Source organism: Poecilia formosa, unplaced genomic scaffold, assembly GCF_000485575.1.
Source record: "Poecilia formosa unplaced genomic scaffold, Poecilia_formosa-5.1.2 Scaffold18, whole genome shotgun sequence".
Taxonomy (NCBI): Eukaryota; Metazoa; Chordata; class Actinopteri; order Cyprinodontiformes; family Poeciliidae; genus Poecilia; species Poecilia formosa.
In genome coordinates this window covers 674,623-699,640 of record NW_006799957.1, presented here as the reverse complement: position 1 = coordinate 699,640, position 25,018 = coordinate 674,623, and the positions used below count along the sequence as shown (strand labels likewise).

The 25,018-nt window shown below is 37.5% G+C and overlaps 1 protein-coding gene across 1 annotated transcript in view; it reads right to left on the bottom strand.

Annotated features, from left to right (window-relative positions):
- Positions 1–19,769, bottom strand: part of tafa3a (TAFA chemokine like family member 3a) — a 96,028-nt gene extending 76,259 nt beyond the window's left edge. The window contains exon 1 of the mRNA XM_007546879.2: positions 19,305–19,769. The gene's annotated coding sequence lies outside the window, so the exon portion shown is untranslated. The remainder of the gene's footprint in view (positions 1–19,304) is intronic.
- Positions 19,770–25,018: the final 5,249 nt, after the last annotated feature.

Below are 25,018 nucleotides of genomic sequence, written 5' to 3'. Positions count from 1 at the left end.
TTATTATTATTATTATTATTATTATTATTATTTCTTAAATTACAGATTTTGCACACAACTTGAGATTTTTTTATTTTTTTACAAATTAAATCAGATATTATGTTCACAGTTACTCTGTACTTGAGTGACCTTTTTACCAAATACCTTTTTACTTTTTGGATAACTACTTTTTACCTGTAGCTGAAGGAAAGACACATTGAAGTATTGCTACTTGATCTATTTGACAGATTTCGGCTACTCTATCCACCTTTGATGAAGAGTAACTATGAAAACGTTTTAAAGTCTTCAGATTCACATCTTTAGATCTGGACTTTATGGAATCACTCCAGCACATGAAAAGGTATTGACCTAAACCATTGAGTTTTAGCGCTGGCTGTATATTTAGGGTCCTTAATCTGCTGGAAATGTACCATTTTACCCCAGTCTTGATTGTTTTCTAGTCTCTACAAGGCTTTTATTTCAAGATTGACCTGCATTTAGTTCTATCCATCTTTCCATCAACCACTTTGTTTTCATCCGGTTTCTCTTTTTGGCTGGTTTTCCAACAACACAATAATACAATTTATAAATTCATCAGTTAAAATAAACTTTAAGTGATAATTTATTGTCTATGTGACAAAAGTTTAACATGTCGTTTTCATTGAAATAGCCAAAGAATGCCTATCAAATCAGTGTCTCTGTCCATGGTGCTGAATGTTCAGAGTTAGACAAAACCTGTTTCCCTGCTTAATCCTTCATATGCACATTTTCCATGAGGATATCATAAATGGTAAATGTTCTGCATCCATATAAGGTTTAGTAAACACAAATAAATAATACCTTTTTTTAAATACATGCTTTTTTCCACGCAGGATGCCTTACTGAGTTCTAATCAGACTGTTACGCGTCGTATGAGTAATTTCAATGAGTAATTTCTTCAAAAACTTAGGATACGTATGTGACTGTGAGTAATAAGAGCACTATGCTACTAAAGTTGTTGAAATTATTTGATGAAAGACAATTAGTCACACTTTTAATGCCCATGATAGTCTTAAAAAAGTATTTTTGCCTCTATAAAATGTCCAGAAACAAAGCAAATGTTCTCAGCAGATAAATGAAAAGCAGTGCAGAAGGCTGCTGAAATAACGTTGAGTGTGGATAAGGTCGGCTCAGCGGTACAAGCTTATGTGTGGGAACAAAGTTGTCCACTTATAACTGCGATAACAGATTGAGTCTTCACAAAAATGACCTTTGGGATTTAATGTAAGACTAAATGAAAATGTAATTCAGTCTAAATGTTTGGGTCAAATGAAAAAAGCAAAACAAGACATGCAAAGGCAGTTCACAGAATGCGGAGGGGATTTAAACCAGATTTAATCTGGAGAGTTCAGAGACAGTAAATCCATTGCATTTCCCCAAATAATCTCTGAATGCAAAGAGAATATGTAAAGATGTAGTTGATCTTTGAACCTCAATGAGGTAAAGTAAAAAAAAATAATAATAATTGGGTGATAAGTTAGAGAAATGTCATGCCCATGTTGTAGGACAGAACAGTTTCTGTCTGGTAGCTTCATGTGAAAAAATATAGATAAAACTTGAGCATTTTAAAGCAGCAAGCAGGGATCTCAGTGTCTGATGTTGGGACTTCATGGTGTTTTATAACAGAAGGCTTTCTGACAGGAAAAGCTGAATTGATTAACCTTTATTTATCCATGGCACACTTGAAATGCAGGTTGTGCTTTGTTCAGTCATGTTGCATTGCATTTACACCAAAATGCCTGCAGGGGAGGATGAGCGGAAAGCGCACAGACCACCAACCCTGCCGAGAGTTATTTTTCCTTCTTCTTTTTCCCAACAGATGGAAGAGACAGCTTCTATAACACATCACAGTTTATTAGCAGAGAGCCAGGCCCGTTCCATTTTTCTCCCGTTTTCAGAGAACGTTATTCTTCTCTTCACAGCAGGCAGAATGACACGCCGACACATTCTTCCACTGCTTTTTTGGGGGGGCAGAAAATGTTCTGCAGCTCAGTCTTTCCAGCCTTCATTTCCAGAGCTATAAGGGGAAATGCTTTTCACAATCTTGAGTGATTCTGTAATGCAAATGTCCAAATCCATGTCTAATTCTCCAGTCCAAGTGGTCCCTGAGGGGCCTTAGGGCCAAGATATGCTATATCTTACAACAGAATTATTGCCTGTCAAGTCTCACACCATTAATTCTGTGAAGCCTCTACAAACTGTTCACTGTCAAGCTATCAAATCCCTCCTCTGACCCCCACCTTCCTGTGCCTTCCTTTCACATCTTATAGCCCTCATTTGAAGATAATAGGCCATACAAGGGTAGAAGTGTTCTTTTTAATTATGCCAAACATTATGAGGTTTGAGTTCTTCCTCAATGCTAATAGATAGATGGCAGCTGTGCATCTTTGCATGAGAAGCGCTTTATTGCTCCTCCATTTGGTTAGTGTTGATGGCTTACAGCTGATCTTTGCACACCTCATTTGACTGGAGAATTAGAGGCTGGGAGGCTCCGGTTGTGAGACCTGTGAGCGTAATGAAGTTCTGACATCTGATTAGAGAGTAAATGTCAGAACTCACACAGGAAATGACAGGAATGAAAGATGAAGTAAACATTGAATTAATTTGAACATTCAGACATCCTGAGAAAGTTGATTTTGTGTCAGACAGTCTAACTCAGAAATTAAATTAAAAGCTACAGCATTTATTGGATTCAAAATGAACATCAAAATAAGTGACGACAGTTAAACTACTTTGAGTCACTAGAAGTCTATCTTTATGCAAAACTAAGTGTTTCGCAAGATTGCATTTAAATGAATCCAAGTTTCACTTTTTTGGCCTTTGAACTGAACGATGCTGTTTTATACATGTTGAAGGTTAACTTGTGCTGTCCTCCCTGCCGGTTCTCTGCGGTGCTCTATTCAGGAGGGAAGACAAGATGAAATCTGAGGAACCTTTAGGACAAACTTTAGCTTCTTTATAAAGAACAGAATTTACCCTTAAATTCAAGACCTTCAGTTTGTGTGTTTCTGTGAGTGGATATCAGGTATTGTGCACATTTATCTCAGGATAAATTATTGATAATAGGGATGCCGCACTCCTCTTGTTGAAGTTAACAATATAAACTGAAGGCTCATATCCACACTATAAAAACATATATTATGCCCTGTTATGTTGTTTTTGTGCAGAAGCTTACTGCAGGCAGGAAGTGAGTTTAGTTGGGTTTACAGGTATAAGAGGCCAGCAAAGAACTGAATCTATGGCTTTATGCAGTCTGTCTCTTTTAAAGCTCGGCACACGCTGGAGGGTTTGAACATCTCACTCGACAGAATATTTACTCCTGTCACACTATTTGAAAGAAGATGCCACATTGTAAAACTTCCTGGTGAAGCACAATCACATGCAACAGATCTGACGGATATATCAGTTCTCCAATAAATATGCAGGAAGTTACAAGTCTTAATGGACTTAAGAGAATATATATGTGCGTGCGTGCGTGCGTGCGTGCGTGCGTGCGTGCGTGCGTGCGTGTATTTTTCTGCAGTCACACCACTGATATCTGGTTCTTTTTCTGTTTTCAGTTCAATTAATTTTATTTTCTCAACAATATCGTCTCAAGGCACTTTACTTTTTTTTTCAATTCTTTTGGCCACCCATGAGTACTTCTATTGCTGTCTGTTTTCATTTCTTCTCCATCGTTTCAGCATCTGATAAGAGGGAGAATATATCAGATGCTGCTTGGTATTTGTTTGTAGGTCTTCTTCGGTTGGTAGGAAACTCTCAACCAGATGATGGATCAGACTCGCTGCCAGAGATTTTCTTTTGTAATGAAAGATTTCAGTTTAGATCACTGATAATCACTCGGTGTGAACTCAACTTATCTTTATGACCATCGCAAAGTGAAGTTTAGCCAGAATGTCGCCATCAGAATTTCAAAGTCACTTTGCTTCCTGTCACCTTATTGCAGGAAATGAGAGCAGCTTTATTGGGATTTAGGGAGTTTATGAGAACAAGGAGAACAAAAGAGATTTAAGTAAATGAATAGTTGCCAAATGTCAGGCTGCAAATGCTATGCAATAAGATATCAACATGCCACTTTTCACTATTACTTAGATATTTTTAATTACTTTGTTTTATACATGATATAATTGTAATTTTCTATAAAAGCTTCCAAAACATAAGTGATAAACTGCTGTTGGTTCCACAGATGATTTAATTTAGGTCTTTGGATACTGCAACACTTAGACACAAGTGGAATAAACCTTTGATTATACAGTTAATGTGTCAATACCTCCCGATTAGCTAGCAGTCCACTTATACCAAACCCATTTTCAGCACTGTAATCATTTCTTTTGAGCTCACTCTCAACCGCTCATCCGTTCATTTTTCAACCCTTCATCCTTTTATCCAAACTTCCTTTATCCCCCATTCATCACCTCCAGCTTCTTCATCCTTCTCACCTTCATTCTTATATCCATCCTGCCTGCCTCTGTCCAATTTCTATACCTCTTTACAGTCATCCTTCATCCCTCATCCTACTTTTGACATCCCCCTCCTTTGTAGCAGTTCAGGGGTCCCTGATCGGCTTGAGGAACCCTTTTCTTCACAATAACCCATGCTCTAAGTTACAATTAAGTAATTCTCTTCTCCAGCAACATCCACCTCTTCTCCCTTCAACAAATCGCTAAACTTACGTCATCATATCAAAAATGGTATTAAATGTACTTTAGTAGCAACATTTCCTCTATCTCTTTTTAGATTTTTACATAAATTGAACACTGGAATGGATTTTTTTTTTTACACAAATCTGGCTTTTTCAAGTCACTAATTGGGTGGTGGTATATGTGTTAAAATCCCATGTATGGTTCACACACAGCAATGTGATGCTTAACACAGCTGTAATGTGATTAACAGAGCAGATCTACAATTCAAATCTGAAGTGAACATTATGTTTGTTCACATTATTTTTGCAGACACTCCACCTTCTTCACTTTGTACAAAAGCATATGTGTTAATGATTAATTAAGAAAGAGTAAGAGTGAGCAATTTATGTTGGGTCTGACAATATGTCCGAGGTGTAAAGCTGAGATCATATGTGGCCCTCCTGGCCTTCTCAAAACAACAGCTTTAAGAAGGAAACAGGAAATACTTGAATATCATGCTAAAGATGATTTCAAACTTTTCATCAAAATATGATCGTCTCCTGAGCCTAAGTTGGGATGAAACAGAACAATACGGGTATAGGTTTCAGCAAATCAATAACACTCACAGAGCTCATTAATTACAGCTGCTTTGCAGAGGTGTACAGGATTTTAAAATTACCCCCGTGCTCCTAACACAGTCCCCAAACCCCAGAGAAGACATATTTATTTTCTTCTCTTTAATTCTGTATTTTCTTCCCAGCTCGCTTACTTGCAACTTTGTCAGCGAATGTGGGAGACAAAATAATTGCCTCTATATTTCCTGAATTGATTTCCTGCACAGCTCTAATACAGTGGTCAGGCTGGGCACTCAGGCATTCATGACAGCCCCCAGTATTGAAAGGCTTTTTATTTCAAGACAAAAAGAAGTACTTAGAGGAGTTAAGACATAATTTTCTACAACTAGTTATCAAGGTCAAGTGTTAACAATGAAAACAGAAATATCCTTCAAAGCTTCAATTTTTGCACATTTTTTTTGTCTGTAAAACCACATGACTGGTTTTGAAAAATAAAATCATAGTTCACTGAGAAACACAAACAAAAAGAATATTTATCATCACTCTTTGGACTGTTTGTTAGTTTATTTCCAAAATTGTTTCTTAAAGGCCAGTCAAAATGTAACAAATGATCAAGAAACACAAGTACAAATTACCATCAGAACTCTAAACTGACCCATATTTTTGAGCAAATGCTGCATTGAAATGATTTTTAAAATCATTTCTCATTTCTCTTTATCATATAAATAAATCAATTATTTAATTTAGTGACAAGGAAATAAGTTCAGATGTATTTTACAAGAGCAGATTAGAAGTAAATGTGCATATATGAAAATAAGTTTTACAGCTCATGTTTTGTTTTTATCCAAGACCTTGAAGTTCACATAGCACTCAAATAATGGAATTTCTTAAAAAGAAGACAAGATTTAAGATGAATTAAATACATATCTGCCTATATGTTATCTTCTTAATATAACCCTAAAGACATATACTGTGTATATATATATATGTATATATATAAATCTTGAACAGTATTAACTTTAGTTTTCAGATCAACACACTAAGCCGTTGTTCATCCATGCATTCTTTATAAGCAATTAACCTATTGATTCTGTGGTTTTCTCCACACGGTCATGACCTGCAGCTTGATGGTTCAAAAATTGGGTTTCCTTTTGCATTTTCAGCATGTGAAATTGCTGAACAGAGATAAATAACTCCCAATTAAATTCAGGTCAGTTTTGAAGGTAAACACACCGGTTCATAGCCAGCAGCCTGCAACCAATTCCACGGCACAAACCAAAGAACCATGAGCAAAACGAAGTCCTCTTAAAGAAACTCTTAATACCTAGAAAATGTCACCTTCCTATAATAAAACACCTTATAAAAGTGGAAAGAACTACTAGATGTTGTATTGTTTACATACAAGCTGACTATGACAGTGTAGCGCAGCTAGCTGCAACAGGAGCTGTGAAAATAAGCTTGAAATTTCCATAATTATCACGTCGTTGTATTTATTGAAGCTTTCCAAGATGCCACTTTTAGCAAACACACGTTTTCTGCAGATTTCAATACATCTGTTAAAATTTTTGATTCTTTTTATTAGTGATCATTAGAGTCTGTAATAATGGTTCCTCCAATGATGAGTGACATGTTTAGATATGTAACACTGCAGACATTGTTTCTTGATCCTCTGGTTTTATATTGGAAAACAGTTGTATCTTTCTTTTCAGTAGTGCCTCTTTTTTCTGGATAAAAAAATAAATAAAAATTCACACTTACTTGCCATGTTGCTCTAAATCTACAACAATACGAGCAGAACAAATTTATATTGGCTAAGCTTTTGCCACCTGAGTGCTTTTATCACAGTATGACACATTTTTTAAAATGTTCATTTTTTTTCTTTTTATAAAAATACTTTGTAAAAAAAAATCTAACAGCTCCAACATATCACACCTGTTTTACGGCAGAAAGAGAACCATAATAATTATATGTGCACACTCCAAAATATAGATGCAGCCAATTTTATAAAGCAGATGTTTCAACAGGCTTGACTCCAACCTCTTCTGGGAGTGCAGCAGCATAAAAGCAGGTGAATGTAGGTGAGACAATTTTTAAAGTAAAACAGCGTATTGTGATTCTTTCATACACATGCTGGCCAAATGAAATATCAAATTCAATGCTGTGATCAATATTAATAAAAACTGCAAATTATATTAACATTGTGCACAGTATTAACCAAGTATAAGTGAAAAATGAGAAAACATTTTCAGATCAGCATCGAATAGGAATTTGAAACTCACTGGGGCTGATGCACAAAGCTATTTTGCAGATCTTAAATCTTCGCAAATCTGAGTTGGCACATGCCTGGAATTCATGAACCAGATGCAAAAGCAGAATGGCTCCTAAAATAGAGCTAACAAGCAAGTATTGTTGCAGCTCCGACACAGTTTGACTGCATTTAATTGAGGTTTTTCCTCTTCTGCTCAAAGCTGGTGGTAATTGTGGTGCAAGAGAAGAAAAATGGAAACCAGAGACATGGAACATTGCTTGCTTTACAGAGAAGAAGTCAAGGATGTCACAAAGTTAATTAATCTCCTCACCTAATGAGATGTGGCCGCTATTTTTCAAAAATAATTTCTCCATTCAAATAAGTTGTCTAAATTATGTCTGTTTCCTTCATTAAAATACAAAATAAAATGTAAAAAAAAAAACCCCGCAGCTGTGGAGTATTCTAGTGGATAATTCAAATCTGCATATTAAAAACCAAACATGTGCAATGCAATGTGTGATTGTTCTAAAAAATTCTAATGCAATTATGTGATAGTAGAGGCAGAGAACATTTGTGTAGACTAAGCATGACATTTCAATAACCTGATATTGTTTTACTCCATGCCTTTTATATCAAGATGAACCAGTTAATGGAGGCATCACTCTATTGTGCTACAACATCACATCTGACATGATTCTGACTGTCAAATATTGTGGAATATCTTGCGAAATACCTTTACATCTATGCTGAATAAATTAACATCAATAACATGACATCTCTGTGATAACCTGCTTTTATTAGTTGAGGCCATAATGTGTGCCTATTTACAAAATGTGATGCCTGCTTTTTTATTGCATGTATTTGGTGCCATCTGCTTTATGAATTCAATGTAGGAAAATAAAATTGTGGCAGGATGGTCGATCACCTCAAATGGCTTTTAGAACTTTATGGCTCTTAATTTCACTTTTGTTCTGTATGTTTACACTTTGACCTTACTAGATCTTTTCCCATAGGTGAGAGCTTCTCTTTAAAGGATAAAAAAATGTGAAGTCATGCGCAGCAGGAACAAAGATAGGTCAGTTGAACATACTAAGAAACAGAAGGGAAAAACAGTAGTAGACTACATTGTCCACTTGCAGCTGCTTTGTCTAACATAAGATTTCCTCCGATCTGTCCCATGGGGTGGCAGCACCCTTTGAACCACTTCCGCGTGACTTTCTGGCATCACACTTTCTGTGTGAATCCATCACACTGTCTATGTGAAGGGATGAAGACGTGACGTGCTGGATCAGCACAGAAAGTAAGAAGTGACGAGTGGGAGTACATTAGCCCCCTGATGTCAAGTGAGACATCAATTAATGAGGAGCCTAGAAATGTGTCCATCCACACAAACAGTGCCACGGGATGCCACAGGAGGCCTGGCTCAGGACTGCAGACGGCTGGAGGATTTTAATTATTGAGGTCCCTGTTTTAAATGTTTAAATGAATTAGGAGCATGGAAAGAGGTGTTAGGAGGAGAACAAGAGGTAGGAAGGGAATTACAGCAAAGAATATATTAATTATGTCTTAATTATGCTGCAGGAATATATTCAGTGTTCAAAGTGAAACTTGGTAGTCATTCCCTCATCAGTGTTGTATCAGTGTAAACAAAATAGTTATTTAACTGTAAATGTATAGATAGCCCAAATCTTTGTGTCAGTTGTAGTCTACTCACTTACATACACATATACATACACAATTATGTGTTAGCTTATAACACTAATTGTTATGATGTTGTGTATAATTGTATGCTAATTATATACAATTAGTATATATACTAACGCAATTATGAGTTGGTATATATCACATAACTGTAGTCTATAAATGAAAATCACAGTAAATTACAATTGTAATTGTAAAAAAAAGTAAATCAATATTTACAACTTGAAAAAAATGTGTAAAACCTGCCACTGTTGCCTCTAAACAGTTTCTTTCTTTTTTTTGTTTGTTTGTTTGTTTGTTTGTTTCTTAATTACTGATGCATACCTGTACCATATTGGTGACATGCAACCTTTTCCAGTTTGGTTTCTATCAAACTGTGCCAGGGCACACATCGTGACAGTAGCACGGCTGATATTTGTATCAGGCTCTGTCAGCAGGACGCAGAGTAAACAAATGCCCACTGATTGGCACCCGTTCCACTCTACAGATTCCAGCAAAGACAACTCGAATTGGATTCAAAAACAACACACTTAGATTTCAATTTTTCTTCACAGATGGGAGCATCACGCACATTGCTTGTGCTTTTGTCTCCAGTACCTGAAACTGGAGTATAAACAGCAATCAAATTGACACAGTCCCACAGAGGTGACACAGATGTTTGGTGATCTGGGCTTGCACCTGCCTATGAGACAAAAACAGAAAGACGGGTGGCCAAAAAAGGCAATGGGAGAGGTAGTGTGAAGGTCTTCTGTGTGGGTGGATGCCTGTGAGTTAACAGTGCACCACTGCTTCTGCTCTCTCTTGATTTTCTCCTTCTTGCCCTCTGTCATACCAAAGTCCAAAGCCCAGGAGAAATTAGTCACCCAACACACTGTGGCAAGGATGGTGTGTGTGAGTCTGTGTGTGTGTAATTGTGAAAGTGTCTGGGAAGGAAGAAGAGTGCTGTGAAGATAGAAGACAGAAGAGAGGCAGAGGGAAAAGGATAGTTTTCTCAGAAACTATCCTTTTTGAATCTTCCTATCTGAAAATTGATGCCGGCTTAAAAAAGGACATCAATCTAAACATCTAAAATTGTGCTGCAGAAAAAGCAAAAGCTTCCCTGTGCTGGAGAAATACAGAAATACAGTAGAGAGAACCTCCAATAGTCCATAACAATAGATGCTCACAAAGACAGCACAGTGTTTCAGGGACCTGCATGCATTGACTTTTAAAAAGTATGCATTTATTTCTTGATTTATTCTCATGAAAAGTACCATGGAAATTTATATTCTTCAGGCAATCCCAAATAAGCAAGAGCATCTTAAAAATAGATAACTATACATATAAGCTTGTAAGTGAATATTTCCCAATAAAATTGAAAAACAAATATGTTATGTTTTGTGTTTTCTCACCCTGGTTTGGATTATCTTTCCTTCTGTGTCCATGTTTTGCTTTCACTCTGCCTATGGGGCTTGTTTGTTACTTTCCTTGAGCTTATGCTTTTTCTTATTTGTACATTTTGTTTTTGTTAGGGTTTTTCTAGCCCCTGGGTTGTTCCAAAATTGTTCACCTTCCAAAATAGCATGTATTGTTTTTTTTTGTTGTTGTTGTTGTTGTTTTTACACCTAGATTGCATTAGTCCATTTGTTTTCTCTGTCAATGGTTCTGTTCATGGTTAACTTTTGTGCTTTTCTTTGATTTTTGTTTGTGGTGTTCCAGTATATTTACTAGTCTGCCTTCTCAGGAATCTGTTTTTGCCTCATTTGTGGAAAATATTAAAAATGAGAAACACCTGCAAAGGTCTAAATTAGTAAAACAATAAGATTTTTTTAAGGACTACAACATAGGATTTTTAGTAACACTCTTTCCTTATTGTTCAATATCTTTGTAAGAATTTCCACAAAAACAATGATGAACAATCAGTTTCCTGGACAATCCTGGCTCCTAATTTTTCTGAGTTGTTTCATTTCTTAATTACATCAATAACATAAATCTAACTGATGAGTTCAAATTCATATGCTGAGCGACAGAGAAGGTGTGTTCGATTGGATGAGGAACTAACTGAATCCAGTTACCCTTTAGTGAACTTGAACATGTGAAATTAGCAGAACTGGCCTGGATTTTTGTCCCACATTCATATTCCGATGCTTTTTCTGATGCGTTTGGAAACTGGAAGTCTTTTATGAAGAGAACTGACAATTCAGGGCACGAAACACAACACGCACCTCCAGCTGCTGACGTGATGAAAGGCACAAAAAGAGCGACCTAAAGCTATCCCGATGTGTAAGTTCCTGATTTGCACATCCACCCCTCCTCTCATTGCATCCCACTTCTGCCAAGGTCACAAGTGAAAATGGAAAAAGAAAAAAAGTTGAGCAAAGCAGGCAGGCAAACCATCTTTCTGAAAATATATAAAATATATACTTGTGTATCATTCTTTTGACGAGCCTCCCCTTTCTCATACTCATACCTTTTTTTCTCTGAGAAGCATTTTCAGAGCAGAAAATTATTTTAATACTTTCAGCTCAGACTACATGGCTTCTGGTCAACCAGCCTTCCACATTAAAACCTGAGAGACAGAAACAGTGTAATTTATTAATACCGGTTTTTAATTAGAGTCGCATCCCTGTTGCATATTTCCTGCTTTCTTAAACAAAGAACTAATGAGAACAGCAGATAAGAGCATCATGTTGAGATCTCAGTTAAAATTGTCTTATGAGAAATAGCGTTTACAAGCACAAAGTGGAGTTTGAAAGCAACAAAACACAGAAGAGAGAAAAAATACATATTGCCAAGACCCCTTAGGCACCACATTGGCTAGAAACAGAAAGAAAGCAACCAACAAAAAAAAGAGCTTTTATTGTCCCTAAGGAACCAAGGTTTAGAAATGGGGCCTCAAAAATCTCCACTTCCCCAACCTTTCTACCATGCTGAATGTAAGGGGCTTGGGGAGTTACGTTCTTTGCTGTGGTGCAGGAGAAGGTGATGAGAATTCAGCACAATGGCTCAGTACTGAGTGTGAAAGCTGCCAAACATTGAATATCTCAAGAAAAGGGAACAGAGAGAGGAACTGAAAAGAAAGTTGATAGAGCTGCAACCCACCATCTTGAAAAACTGAATTATTCTGCTGGGGCTCCTGTTCTCCCCCAACCCTCATCATCCTCAGTTTCCATAACGCATTAAGAGTTAGGTGGAAAAATTTCCACTCAAACTCATGTGGCTCCCACTCAGGATACAGAGTTTGCTCTGAACGGTCAGGACTCTCTGGACTACAAAAATGCATTTTGCTTGCGTTTGCCATCCCTGCACAGCAAGAAGTCCCATTTACTGAGTTGGCACAAAACTGACTTAAGGGTTTAAAGGTTTGCTTTTCAGTGGCAGCTCTGGGGAGATATAGCAGTATAATTGTGTTCTCTCTGAGGAATGAGCTCACCCTGCCTACATGTGCGTTGTAATCAGAGCTGCTCCTCTGTGTGTTGTTCCAGCAAGTTGGCCACTCATCACCCGAGTATTGTTCAGATCATTTAGACTGCTGATTGGTTCATCTGGTACTGAAATGCTCTTTGGCTGAAATGTGCTCCGAAGTGATAAACAAGATCCAGATTATCATAGCACTAGTGCTTTTCTCAAGAGGACCTCATGACAATCGCTGGTAACAACTCACTTTAATGTCCCCGAGAAGTTTTGATTTTACATTATGTGACCGTTCTGGTTGCTACAGCAGAGACTTAGGGTTTTACTCCTACTTGCATTCCATTAACGAAGGCTTGAATTTATTTTTTACTAAATGAAACTGCTTCCTCTGCACATCAGTTCTGCCTCAGTAGTTCTCTGCATGTACAGAAGAAAATTAGCTTTTTTGATAGTTTTCTTGGATGTGACTGCATCCTATGAACTTTTGCCAGATAATGAAAAGCAATGAATACCAGCAGACTCAAAGATAGGTAATCATATTTCCTTCGTCTTTCTGAAATGTAGCTCAGTGATTAACACTTATTTGAACAGAGAAACACAGTTTGTTATATTGACATTTGGAAAATCTAGGATGGAAATTAAAATTATTTTTCCTTTTATGTATAAATCCATTAAACATTCAAACGTATTCTGTATTAAAAAGGAGAATTTCTTTCTTTTTTTTTTACATGGTTGCTCTGTTAGGAGATTATGGCCCGTCATTATTCTTAAGTTAAGAGATAATTCTCTGTGTCTCTCCACTTTAAAGCTAATCAGAGCCAGGAATGAAGTGACATAAAACATTCTTTAGTTAACGTGAACCTTTTAAAGATCATTAGAGGAATATATACGTACCACACAGACGATGGTACATTGCTACAGTAAACCAGTAACCTTCCCATGCGATTCACATTTCTGAGCAGAGAATCTAACTGTAACAGTAAAGCTGTGGCAAAAACATTAATTATGTTTATTGCTAATACAAACATGATGACAGTTTAAACTTGTTCAAACTCTGTCCACAGGGTCATTTCCAGCCTTAAAAATGATTTTTGTGGGATTCCAGAACCGCAGTTTGAGAATGTTGAAAAATCATCAGCCCAGGCAGGTACGCTTTTCAAAAAATAAATGAAAAGGGGTGAAATTTTCAGGCCACTCAAATAAGGTTCAGACAAATAACGGAAAGCACAAATTATTTATTGTTAATAAACACAATGTTTTGTTTTCAATTTCAATGTAAATGAGAATTTTTTTTATAAATATTTCAGATCTGTAATGATTTAGAGATTATTTTATTAGTGAAATCAGATTTACTTTATTTGTTTTGTAACAATGTTGTGAACTCAGTTTATTATTGAGCAGGTAAAAACAACAAATGTCACCATCAAAATAGTCTTTGGATTTTAATTAATTCAAAGAACAAAATCTAATTGTTGTCACCAGCAAGTACTTTCAACTCAACAGCTTTGGTGCCTGTGGCCAAACGTTTGGACAGCTCATTGGAAAGCATGAACTGCTTAGATATTCATAATAATGCAGCACTGTTAATATGGCAGAATTAGTTCTGGACAAAATAAAATAAAAACTGTGTAAAAAGACAACTTTTCTTAAGAGGTCCATCAAAGTTTTGGCAGATTTACCTTTCAAATGGTATAACTACAGTACCTTGCTGTAATTCTGAGATATTCTACCCAACAGGACTGATGTAACTCAGTCAGGGTTGAAGGTCACCTTGATCATAAACATATGTTTTACTCTGCCAACAAACTGTTGATGGATCAGGACTTTGTAAAGGCCATTCTTTGTTTTCCTTAAGCCATTTTGTAACTAACATGGTGGTGAGATTAGGATCCAGTTAGATCACATTTGACCCTGAACTGTTTTGAGCTGTTGTTTTAAGATTTATTTATAATATTTTCTTCTGCTGCCATTGATATTGTGAAGTACAAGAGCCAATACTAACAAAACATGATACTGCCATCACTGTACTTCAAAGCTGGGATTTAGTTCTTAGGCTGGAAAGTTTCCTCTGTTTAGTTCAGTATGTGTAAAGAAGTACAATGGCCAAAAACTTGAATATTAGTTTCATTCGATCATAGGACGTGTTTCCAAAATGCACATCCTTCCTACCAGAGTAATCCAGCATTTCTCAGAATGTCTTCTCCCTCTTTGTCAGCCCATTCAGCATATATTTGTACAGAATATAATACTCTAACAGTTTCAGCCTATTCGTTTTGGGTTTGATACAAACATGTAGCACCTAAACATGTTCATCTCCTCTTTTACTGGAATATGATTGAACAGGTGTTATGAAATAAATGCTTACAACGCTATTGTGTGGACTTTCCAAAATTGTTGAGAAACTTACTAGACTTAATGTATGTAAACTTCTGACTTTGAGGAAAGTAACAAAAGAAAATGCTAAAAATATTCACTGCTGCCTCGCATCCAATTATTCCCTGAAACTGCTATTATAGAAATGGAGGCAAAGTTTTTGATGCTTTTTGAAGCTTTTGAGAACATATGTTGAACTCAGTGACCATTTACAAATATTTTATCTTCATTATTTTCCTCATTTCTATATTGAATGTGTGGTTTTGTTTTCTATGTTTAAAGTTGTTTTTGTCTTGCATAAAACAAACTTGAACTAAGAAAAGCAAAATGAAGGCTGCACTTTTCCAGCAAAGCAGTTCTAACATTAGCTGTTTAATAACAGTTATTTTGAGGGTCAGATGAACTTCGCCTGATTGCCTGTATTCAACTCATGTGGACTCAGGGGGAAACATAAGGAGCTGACCATCATCAAATAACAACAATCCCTCCCCCAAAAAAAGAAGTTTCAATGATGCAGCAGAAAATAAAAACAAGCCTCTGCACACATGCATCATTCAACCAACCACTCAGGATCTCCAGCAATACTTCAGCTGCACACACAAACATCATCATCATCATCATCATCATCATCAGCTGCCTCTCTTCCTCGTGTGCACCAAACACCCAAACGTGCACACAGCAACGCGGCATGAAAAAAATAAATAAGAGATGTGGTTGTGCTTCCCAGCCTAATCTTCCAGAGAAAAATTGTGCACCGCATCAGCACAGATCAGCCCTGATGAGTGATTAGGACTCTGCTGCCTCCCACAAAAACCAGTTTGTTAGTTTATTGTCTCAGTGTTTAGTCTGTGTGCTGTACTTCATTTCTACAAGGCTGTTTTTGAGAATGTTCCTTTAAATGGCATCTATAAAACATGAGGGATGCTCTTTGTGTCCTCCTCCTCTTCTTGACATGACGGAGCAGCACACGAGCATCCCAGTGCTGCATTTCTTTTGTTACTGTGGTGCTCTGAATCTCCCCTTAAGCACCAGACGGATTCACCTCAGCAGTTTGAGCTGGCAAGCTGAGAGGTGGAACAAAAAGCTCTCTAAACACATTAGCCTATGAACGTCACCGAGCAGCAAATCTTGAGGCATTGAAATCGAGTGTAATCATGTACACATAGACAGATGGTGGATTTTTTTTTTATTGTTCTGTTAAACCAAACCTGTAAAGCCGGTAGGTAATATAACGATTCGAAAGTGATGCAAGAGACATGGTTTTATGGTTAATTTGTGACATCACTGTGTATTTTCTCCTTCATAAGACACTGAACAGTCGTGTGCGTGCCTTCTGCATAAACAGACATGCCTTGTATTTTTCACACCGCATGGCATCTATAAAGTGTGTTCAAGGAGGACACATTTAGAAGTACTGCAGGAAAAAGAGGAATTTTAATAGCAAAACTGCACAATACCCACGCAGACCTTTCTAAAGTGCAAAAACTAAAGTGCTGAACGGTTTGTTTCAAGGCTGAAAACACGCTACAGATTTTTTTATTAAGCCCTATTGATCTGACAGCGTGAACAGGAAGATGGTGAAGAACACAAATTCAGCCTGGGGTGGCTTCTTAAAACTAGAAACAAGGCTCTTATTGTGATGTTCTGCACCGTTCTCTTCTTCTAGATGTCACCTGGTGGCTCATGCATATCAAGGACGCTTTCCAAGCCTCACTCAGCGCTCTGAATTCTTCGCTGTGTTGTTGCAATACCCACTTGCTGGTAGCTTTTAAAAGACAAGTGGAATTGCGAGGCAATCTGTCTCACCTCTTTATATCGATTCTCCGACAAAGCTGCAGTGTGTTTTGTCACATGCAAATAGCACAAAAGCTCAAAATGTTTGCTTCACCTGCTGTTGGAGACCACAGATGACAAAGTGAGTGCACTATTGTGGTGTCATGGTGGCAAAACTTTTTTTTTTCTTTTTGTGAGGGTTAAAAATCAAATTGCCTCTTTTCTCCAACAGAGTCTGCAGAGCAAGCTTTTTCAAGTCTCCAGTGTTACTGTCAAATACAGTGGGGCTGTCACAGAGATCCCATCTCCAGTAATCCCAAGGTGGCCTTTACTCCGCCTGTCAGCAATAGCAACCAATAACCCTACACAATAAAACCCTCCAGAACAACAGTGGGCCACAGGCGGCTTCAAGGGCTACTGACGGTGATCTATAAAACAATATAATGGGTTGCCTGTCAGCGAGTGTGAAAGGGAAGATCTACGCCTCGTCTGACTCTCTGAGGGGACTTCAATTAATCACAGTAGAATTGTATCAGGCTGCAATAGGAGTATAAGGTTATTACTATCCTCGTATTCTGCAGGATGAAATGCGATGATAGCACTAATTGAGGAAAAGGAGGGGGAAAAAAAAAACAGCTGACCACACAAGGCAAGGTGATGAAGGGCAGCTGAAGGAACAAGGTGAACATAGATTATAAGTGAGAAAGAAAGAGAGAATGAACCTTTCCGCCTCAGCGATGTGTAAGCACAGCCGTAAATATCTGCATTCTGTGTGCAAAGCAGCTGACGACAAACACAAGAGCCAATTTTCATTAGAGGCTCTGTTTGAGCGTTCGAAGCGTTTCAACAGGAGCAAAGCCTTGTGCTTCTGCAAAAGTCACAGAGCAAGAGCTTGTAGGTGAAGCTGTTTCACTCTTATGGTGGATTTCACAGGAAGCACATGGGGCCCCTGCTGTGGATTCAGATCTGTATTTGATCTGCCTGTAGAGCTTTCCAGTGGGGAGCCATGTTCAGGTAACCTTTCCACTGATACACAAGATGGAAACACACAGATTTAACGCCATCCAGTTTTGAGATGTAGGGCTCAGGGTAAAAAATAAATAAATAAAAAACAGAGTCAGGCTAGACCATCTATTTTGGTCAACCAAAAGTGAAAGTATGGCTTAATATGTAGAGCTGGAGTTGCGTCTTCTGCTTAAAGGTCATTTAAATCCAAAGTGAAGTAGATAAAATAAATCTTTGCATAAATCAAAACAAATTTAATTCCCTAAAGGAATCTTTTTAGTTGTACTAGGGAGATATTTTCTGTTTGGGAGCGTCTTGCAGTTTTCTCCTTCCTTTGACCTGGAGATTATAATTAATTAAATGTTTTAGTTTATTTTTAAGCTTTTTTCCAAAATCCCAAATCCTGTTAATCCATAATAAACTGTTTGATAGAGGTAGCTGACTGAATCTTCATTTGTGCAGCAAAGCATGTGTTCCTAACCTTTATTTGATTTTTATTGAGCTCAATAAAGTGCATCACAGTCCATGCTCTTGATTGATGAGTTATAGACTAAAACTGGCAGATTTTACTTTGAATGCCTTTAATGACTGGGGGAAAAAATCTGATTTTTCAGGATTTGGCCAACTGATTGCCTATTAGAACTGGTCTTTGACTGTTGCAACTTTAAATTGTTTTATTTTAAAAGGTTTTTGGTTTTGTTTTAGAATTTTGCACTTATATATATTCATTTTTCTTCTTTTCATGTATTTCATTTTTTGCACTTTTAAAAGCTATTTTTATGCATTTCAAAGATTAATTTTGAAAAGCACATTAATTCATTCAAACTTTTATTTTTCATAATGTCACATTTAGTCATTCAATGTTCTTGTCTAAGAAATCCAGATGAAACAGGGATGATTATGAGTCACCATCCTCATCCTAAGGAGGATTATGTCCAATGCACTAAACTTTAAATCTTCATAAAAACTCTTTGAACTTTTAATTTTCCTTTCTTGATTTCAGTCACCAACCCACTCAGAATGTTTAGGTCAGAAATGTCAGATATTCCATCATCTTACGTGATTTTCCTTGAATTGCTGTTTCACACATCTCTGTTGATGTCTCATGAATTAACGTTTCAAACTTACTTGATCTTATCTGATCAGGCATGGATTTAATAAAAACAGTACGGCTTAACCTGGCATCCTATGCATGTAACTAAAAAGCCTGTGCAGCTAATAGCCAAAAAAAAAAAAAAAAAGATCCACCAATTTCTGAACCAGCTCAAAGAGGGAGAGAGAAAAAACTGGTCCTGGCTCTGTTTAAATTGAAGAAGTCAATATAAAATGTGTGCTTGGGCATAGATCTGATTTTTGTCTAGATGCTGACAATAGAAAGTTGAAAATATGCCAACCTGCAGCAACCAGCACAGGACTTAAAACCGTCCATTTCCAAATTGGTGTCATCAGTGATACCAGTAAGCGTTTGGGAAATTTTCAATGGTTAATGTCCTTGTTAGATTTTTTTAAAAATCATCTTGTTGAATCTTTCAGCAACATCTCAGATATACAAATAAATAAATAGCAGAGAGGTTAAAAACTGCAAAGACGACCTACCTGCTTTTGTGCTCTCAGTTAATCCCCGATAACCGTCCTTTTTTATTTATTCTCCATTGCAAACCGCAAACACCACAAACATGATCTTAATGGAATTACCATATCCTCCTCGATAAGAGACGCCCTGAACAGCACCGAACCTGAAACACGCGGTGGGCTGACACCAGAGCTCTCCAGACGCGCAATCCAAGAGTCAGAGGACTCTAAACTGAGCGCTGCTGGTTACTCGCAAGCAGCGGACTTGAAAGTCTATAAAAGTTGCGCGTCCTCCTGGTCTGACTCACAACTTCCCATCTGGCAGAGAGTCGTTGCAGCTGGACTCAGAGCCGGACAGTCGGACATAGTTTCACGATTGAGGCAGAGTGAGCTTTTTTTTTTTTTTTTCTTCTTTTTTTTTACAATCCTCCTTCAACAAAGTGAGTTCGGTTTGGCTTGGGCAACAGCTTCGTGCAGTTAAAAAAAATGAATCTGAGCAGTTAAAGGAATGCCAGCGCGGCCGGATTCAATGCCGAGTGTTTCTGCGCTGGTGGTGTTTTAGCGCCATCCAGCGGTCATCCAGAATTTAAGCTGCAGTTTTTGTGGATTCTAAGTAATCTGGATGCTTCATGACATGCAGAAAAACATAAAATAACATAGAAATATATTTTTGTAGTACTCCTACTTTTATTCCATTGTTAATTCCCATCCATCAGAATTATGAAAAAAACAAAGTAAAGATCACCATTGACACAATATAATTTTAGAGAAAGAGTTTTGAGATATTTTAGTGAGGGGGCGTGGGGAAGAAAAAGTTGGGAATTGCATGACATCATTTGGGAGGGGATGAATGAGTTTATCTTGCGTTTGGACAAAAATGCATATATTTTGTTGTATTTTATCCAGAAAGACAATTTTCTTTCTGTAATTCTGGTACTGAATCATTTCAGGAAGAAGAATAGAGTAAAATATCATTGAAATAAACAAATAAATGAAATAAAAAGGTATAAATTGTCAACGATGGTAAAATATTCACATTGCATTATCCTTTGTTATTTAACTCAGTTTTGCACAAAATATTTTTGACATCTACCAAATGACCGCCAAATGTTTTGTGCTAAAGGACCTTTGCAAATCGACTGTTCATCTGTTTCTTATAATAAAAACTAAATCATGAAGTAGGAGATTTGGCACTTTTCTGAATGTTTTTATCAGGGCTCAGTTTACAGTATGTTCAGTAGTTAATCTGAGTAATTGGTAAGAAACAAAAATAAACAGAAACAAGATACCAGATGACCTCAAGCAAAACAGATTAATAAAGTAGTTTTATTTAGCACTGATTTAAAACAACAACAACAACAAAAAAAACAGTTTTAGGTTCAAATTTGTATATGTTATTTTTCTGCAAATCTTTTACAAAAGCTCAACCGAAGATACTAATCCCAGTTTTACTTGTTCCAGTGTGTTTTCTTTTTACCTCACAAAGTTTGAAGCTGCCTCTTAGTTTTTCCATCCATTTACTCATTTCTTTTCTCCCTCTCAGATTACAGATTTTGAAATGATGATGTATTCTAGACCTCTTGCATCTAACTGCTAAACTGTAAATATGCCCTCTTCCTGGTATTCTCTCAGACCTTTGATCTTAGTCTTCCTCCTTCATTCACTTTCTCTTTCAAGTCATTATTATCTCAGAAGATTCCTCTTCTGACCACTTTTCCACTTCAAAAGCTCTTCAGATCGATTTGATAAGGTAAAATCAACCTCTGTGTGTCATATGTGGAAACATTTTGACTTAGTTCAAACCTGTGGAACAAGTAGACTTGTTAAAATGTAGCTGAATTGTGCTGCTTTTTAGCACATTTCAATTTAATCAGCCAGTTTTTAATGGTTATGTTTTACCGATTTCTGGGCTAAGATTAAACTTAGATTGATAAACGTCAAATAATTGTTGGAGGTATTTAGTTTTTATGTTTGCTAAATTCTGTCTGCTGCAACTCTACCATCATTCATTAATCTGTTTTGTGCCCTTTACAGATCTTTGTCCTTTCCAAGGTAGCTTAACTTATAAGAGACATGATTTATTATAAAGTTAAAAATAACTTGATTTAATATGTGTATTTGCATATGATAGTCAAATCCTTGTTTTCCTACAGTGCCACTAATTGGGGTTTTACTAGTTGATACTGATTTCCGTTTTTTTTTTTTTTTTTTTACTAGTTGATACTGATTTCCGTTTTGGTTTTTTTTGGAGGTATCCAACAGCAAATGAAGGGACTGGAAAATGAATCCCCATTCAACCAAGCATTTTTATGGTCAAGCAAAACTTCTGATTGTTTTGTTTTTTTTTTAATAATATATGAGCAGCTTCTTCTGGAATTTCTCAGTTTGCTGACTTTCAGCTTCTGGTCCATCTACTTTATTAACCACAAGGTGAGACAACAGTGTGGACTTTCATTTGAAGTTATTTGTAACTTTTAATAGTCCATATAGGAAAAAGACACACTAACCAGAGTTGCTAAAGATTTTGCTTTAGCAACTCTCATTCTGATTCCACTCTCCTTCAGCACTACTCTATACTCTACAAGGCCTTCCCCCTCTTAATTGCATTATCATCTCTCCATTTCTGGAACAATCTCTTTCGTCTATCCCTTCGAAAATCTGGTAAAGGTTGGAACAATCAATAGCAACCTTTGAAAAGGCCTACAGAGATGGAAGTCAAGCATTTGGACTTCAGGTGAATTGATTTGGGACTGCCCTTAAGAATGTTATCATCATAAAACCAAAGCTCATATGAATTTCCTCACACACACAAACACACACACGCAATTGGAATCCCACACATGGAAGCAGAATCAAAGGGCAGAGCACCAATCCCTGCTGACCGAGTACAAAAAAATGTCAGCTCATTATCATCGACTAGGCTGAGCTATAAAATTCAAAGCAGATAAGTAGACCAGAGCCGGGCTTCACATCACCACATAACTGCCTATGAATACTGAGGCTGTTATTTTTGATTCTCTTTGCGTCATTTATATTAAACGGTTCCCAAAGTCATCAAGTTTCTTTCTTCCCCACCGAGTGTCTCTCACATGCGCTGGGCAATGAAGATGACCTCATTAATCTTTGGGGCATTGTGTGGTGCTCCCCCATAAGTCCCCAGACGCACCGGTTTGTGACAAGGCTCTGCTCATTAAATCATCTGACAGGATGAGGTCAGCGGCATGGTGAGGTGCCTCAAGCTGGCCAGGAGCAGATAAAACCAGCAGCGTGAGCGCTTGTTGGAGAAACTCGACAACAAGTGTACTGTAGGTGGCAGCGGGGGTGACTCATGAGGTAATCCCTGTTAGGAAGCGTTTGGCATCAAAGCGGAATGAAAATCTCTGGTTTTGTCTCTTTGGGGTCACACCTCATGAAGAAACACTCCAGGCACCATGTGATTTGGCACCTTTAGGAGGAAATCTCACCACCTCCGTTTGTGTTGTCAGTGTAGGTGGCATCTTGCATAACACTCATCACACCACGCTTGTCGTACTGTGATTACTCTCATTTCACGCATGCAACATGACTTGTTGTATGGGGTTTCTGCAGCTCTGCATCGATTGCGGCGGTCCGCAGCTTAGTTTAAAATAACAGCAATCTGCAGGGAGAAGGGCGAGCACTTCGCCTGAACCCTCTCTTTGCTCTCTGCAGAAGTGTGTTTGAAGACAGCAAGACGTCTACCAGAAAATTGCAAGGGGAAAAATAACCGACATTATGGCCTCGGGAAAGGAGCTCTCCATCAATAATGCAGAGGATGCAGCAGTTAATGCCCCCTTTAATTCAACAGGTCTGCAGACACCGGTACAGTTATTCTTCCTGAGCCGCGGACGCTCGATGAGAGGCCCCTACATCAGGCTTTATGGCTTTGTGTGTGGCTGCACTGCCGGGTCTCTCTCTCGACCTCAAGCCTAACTGAACGGCCATTAACAGGTTTTCATCAGGGGCCCCCGATAATGGAGTTTCCGACTTCAGCAACACTCTGAGTCGAGCCAAAGGAGGCTCCATCCATAAAGAAAGAAATAATGCCCACATAAACTCAGAATATATGAGCTCAATTTAGAGAGAACATTGAGAGTACATCTTAAAAAAAAAAACAAAAAAAAAAACATCTTTACAGCAAGCAATACTACACTGCAAAACAACCAAAGACAACTTAGTTAGATTTGGAAAAGTACAGTTTAGAAATAAAGCACTGTCTTAGGTTTAACGATAAATGTCTAACGAAAACACGAAAGGAGATTCAATATTAAAAGGCTATCTGTTCATTTATCAGATAGCTTTTAACGCCAATACGATGCGGTGGAAAAGTATTTCCCCCTTACAGATGTAATCTGTTTTGGCTTAAATCTATTGTCAGATAGATAAACACAAAATGCAGCTTTTAAATGATGATCTAAGTTATTTAGGAACAAGGTAATCCGAACCAATCTGGTAATCAACACCCTTGTTAAGTTATTAGTTATTGTCTTTAACCATTGTCATTATTATTATTATCGCTTGAGCTACACTATGTCTGTCATGATTGCTGGAGGATATAGTGGATCCATATGCAGGGAGACTGAAGTGTCAAGTGAATTTGAAGATTTAATGAAAATACAAACGTACAAAAATACAAAAACCACAGGGGGCCAGGCCACAACAAAAACCATAATCCGCACAGGACAAAACACAGCAAGGAGATACAGGGAGTACACAGGGTTAAATGGGGAAGTAATGGGAGGAACCAGCAAGAAGTAACTGAGAATGAGGTGCTTAAGTACTGGGAGGTTGAATGCTGAACAAAAGACCTGGGCTGATGAGTTAACGGTTTGTGGGTGTGAGGGGAGAGAGCAGAAGGCAGGCTGGAGAGACAGAGAGAGAAAGAGGAAGTGACACAAGGGGCGAGGGAGAGCTCACTGAGGGCATGAATCTAGCAAAATAAGTAGACATAAGAAACATAATACAAACTAGAGTGACTAAGAAAGGAGTAATAAGCATAACTACAATCACTAAGAAGGCACTGAAGTAAAAATAGAAACAAGGCAGAACTAAAAGAGATAAGAAACTCCACAAAACACAAAAACAACAAAACAGGCTCAAACAACCCAAGATCCTTACAAAGTTATATGCCTGTGGTCTGCACCCTGGACAACCTTCCAGTTCATCACAGGGCAGCACATACACCATCACCATGTATTTTATACTGACAGAGATATACCATCAGTTAAAATCGGTCCTGATCACTGATAAGAAATTAGTAGGTATTGAATTTGTAAAGCTGAAAGACATTCTCAAACTTTCCCTATTTCAAATATTTGTCCTGGTGTGTATATCTCTGGCCCTCATGTGGGCTGAAGAAAATCCCAAACTCAATAACACTAGCACATCAGTCATTTTTCAAAATTCATTAAAGTTCTGTTAAGTTAAGTGATATGCTCTCACTCCACTCTCACACATTTGGGAATTGTGAATTAAAAATAATCAACTTTGTTAAATGAAGGTAAAACATAACAGAAAACAGTACATGCAGAACTGTGAGCAGTTTGATTGAAAACACAAGCTGGGGAAATTGATCTGTCACACAATGATACATGAACCCCAGATGACTCTGACTTTTAACAGGTTATCAAATATCTCTTCTCAGCAGACGTTTCCCAAACTGGGTCGACCGTGTGCAGTTCAGGCACCTTTTAAGGAAACAAAGACATAAAACCTAAACG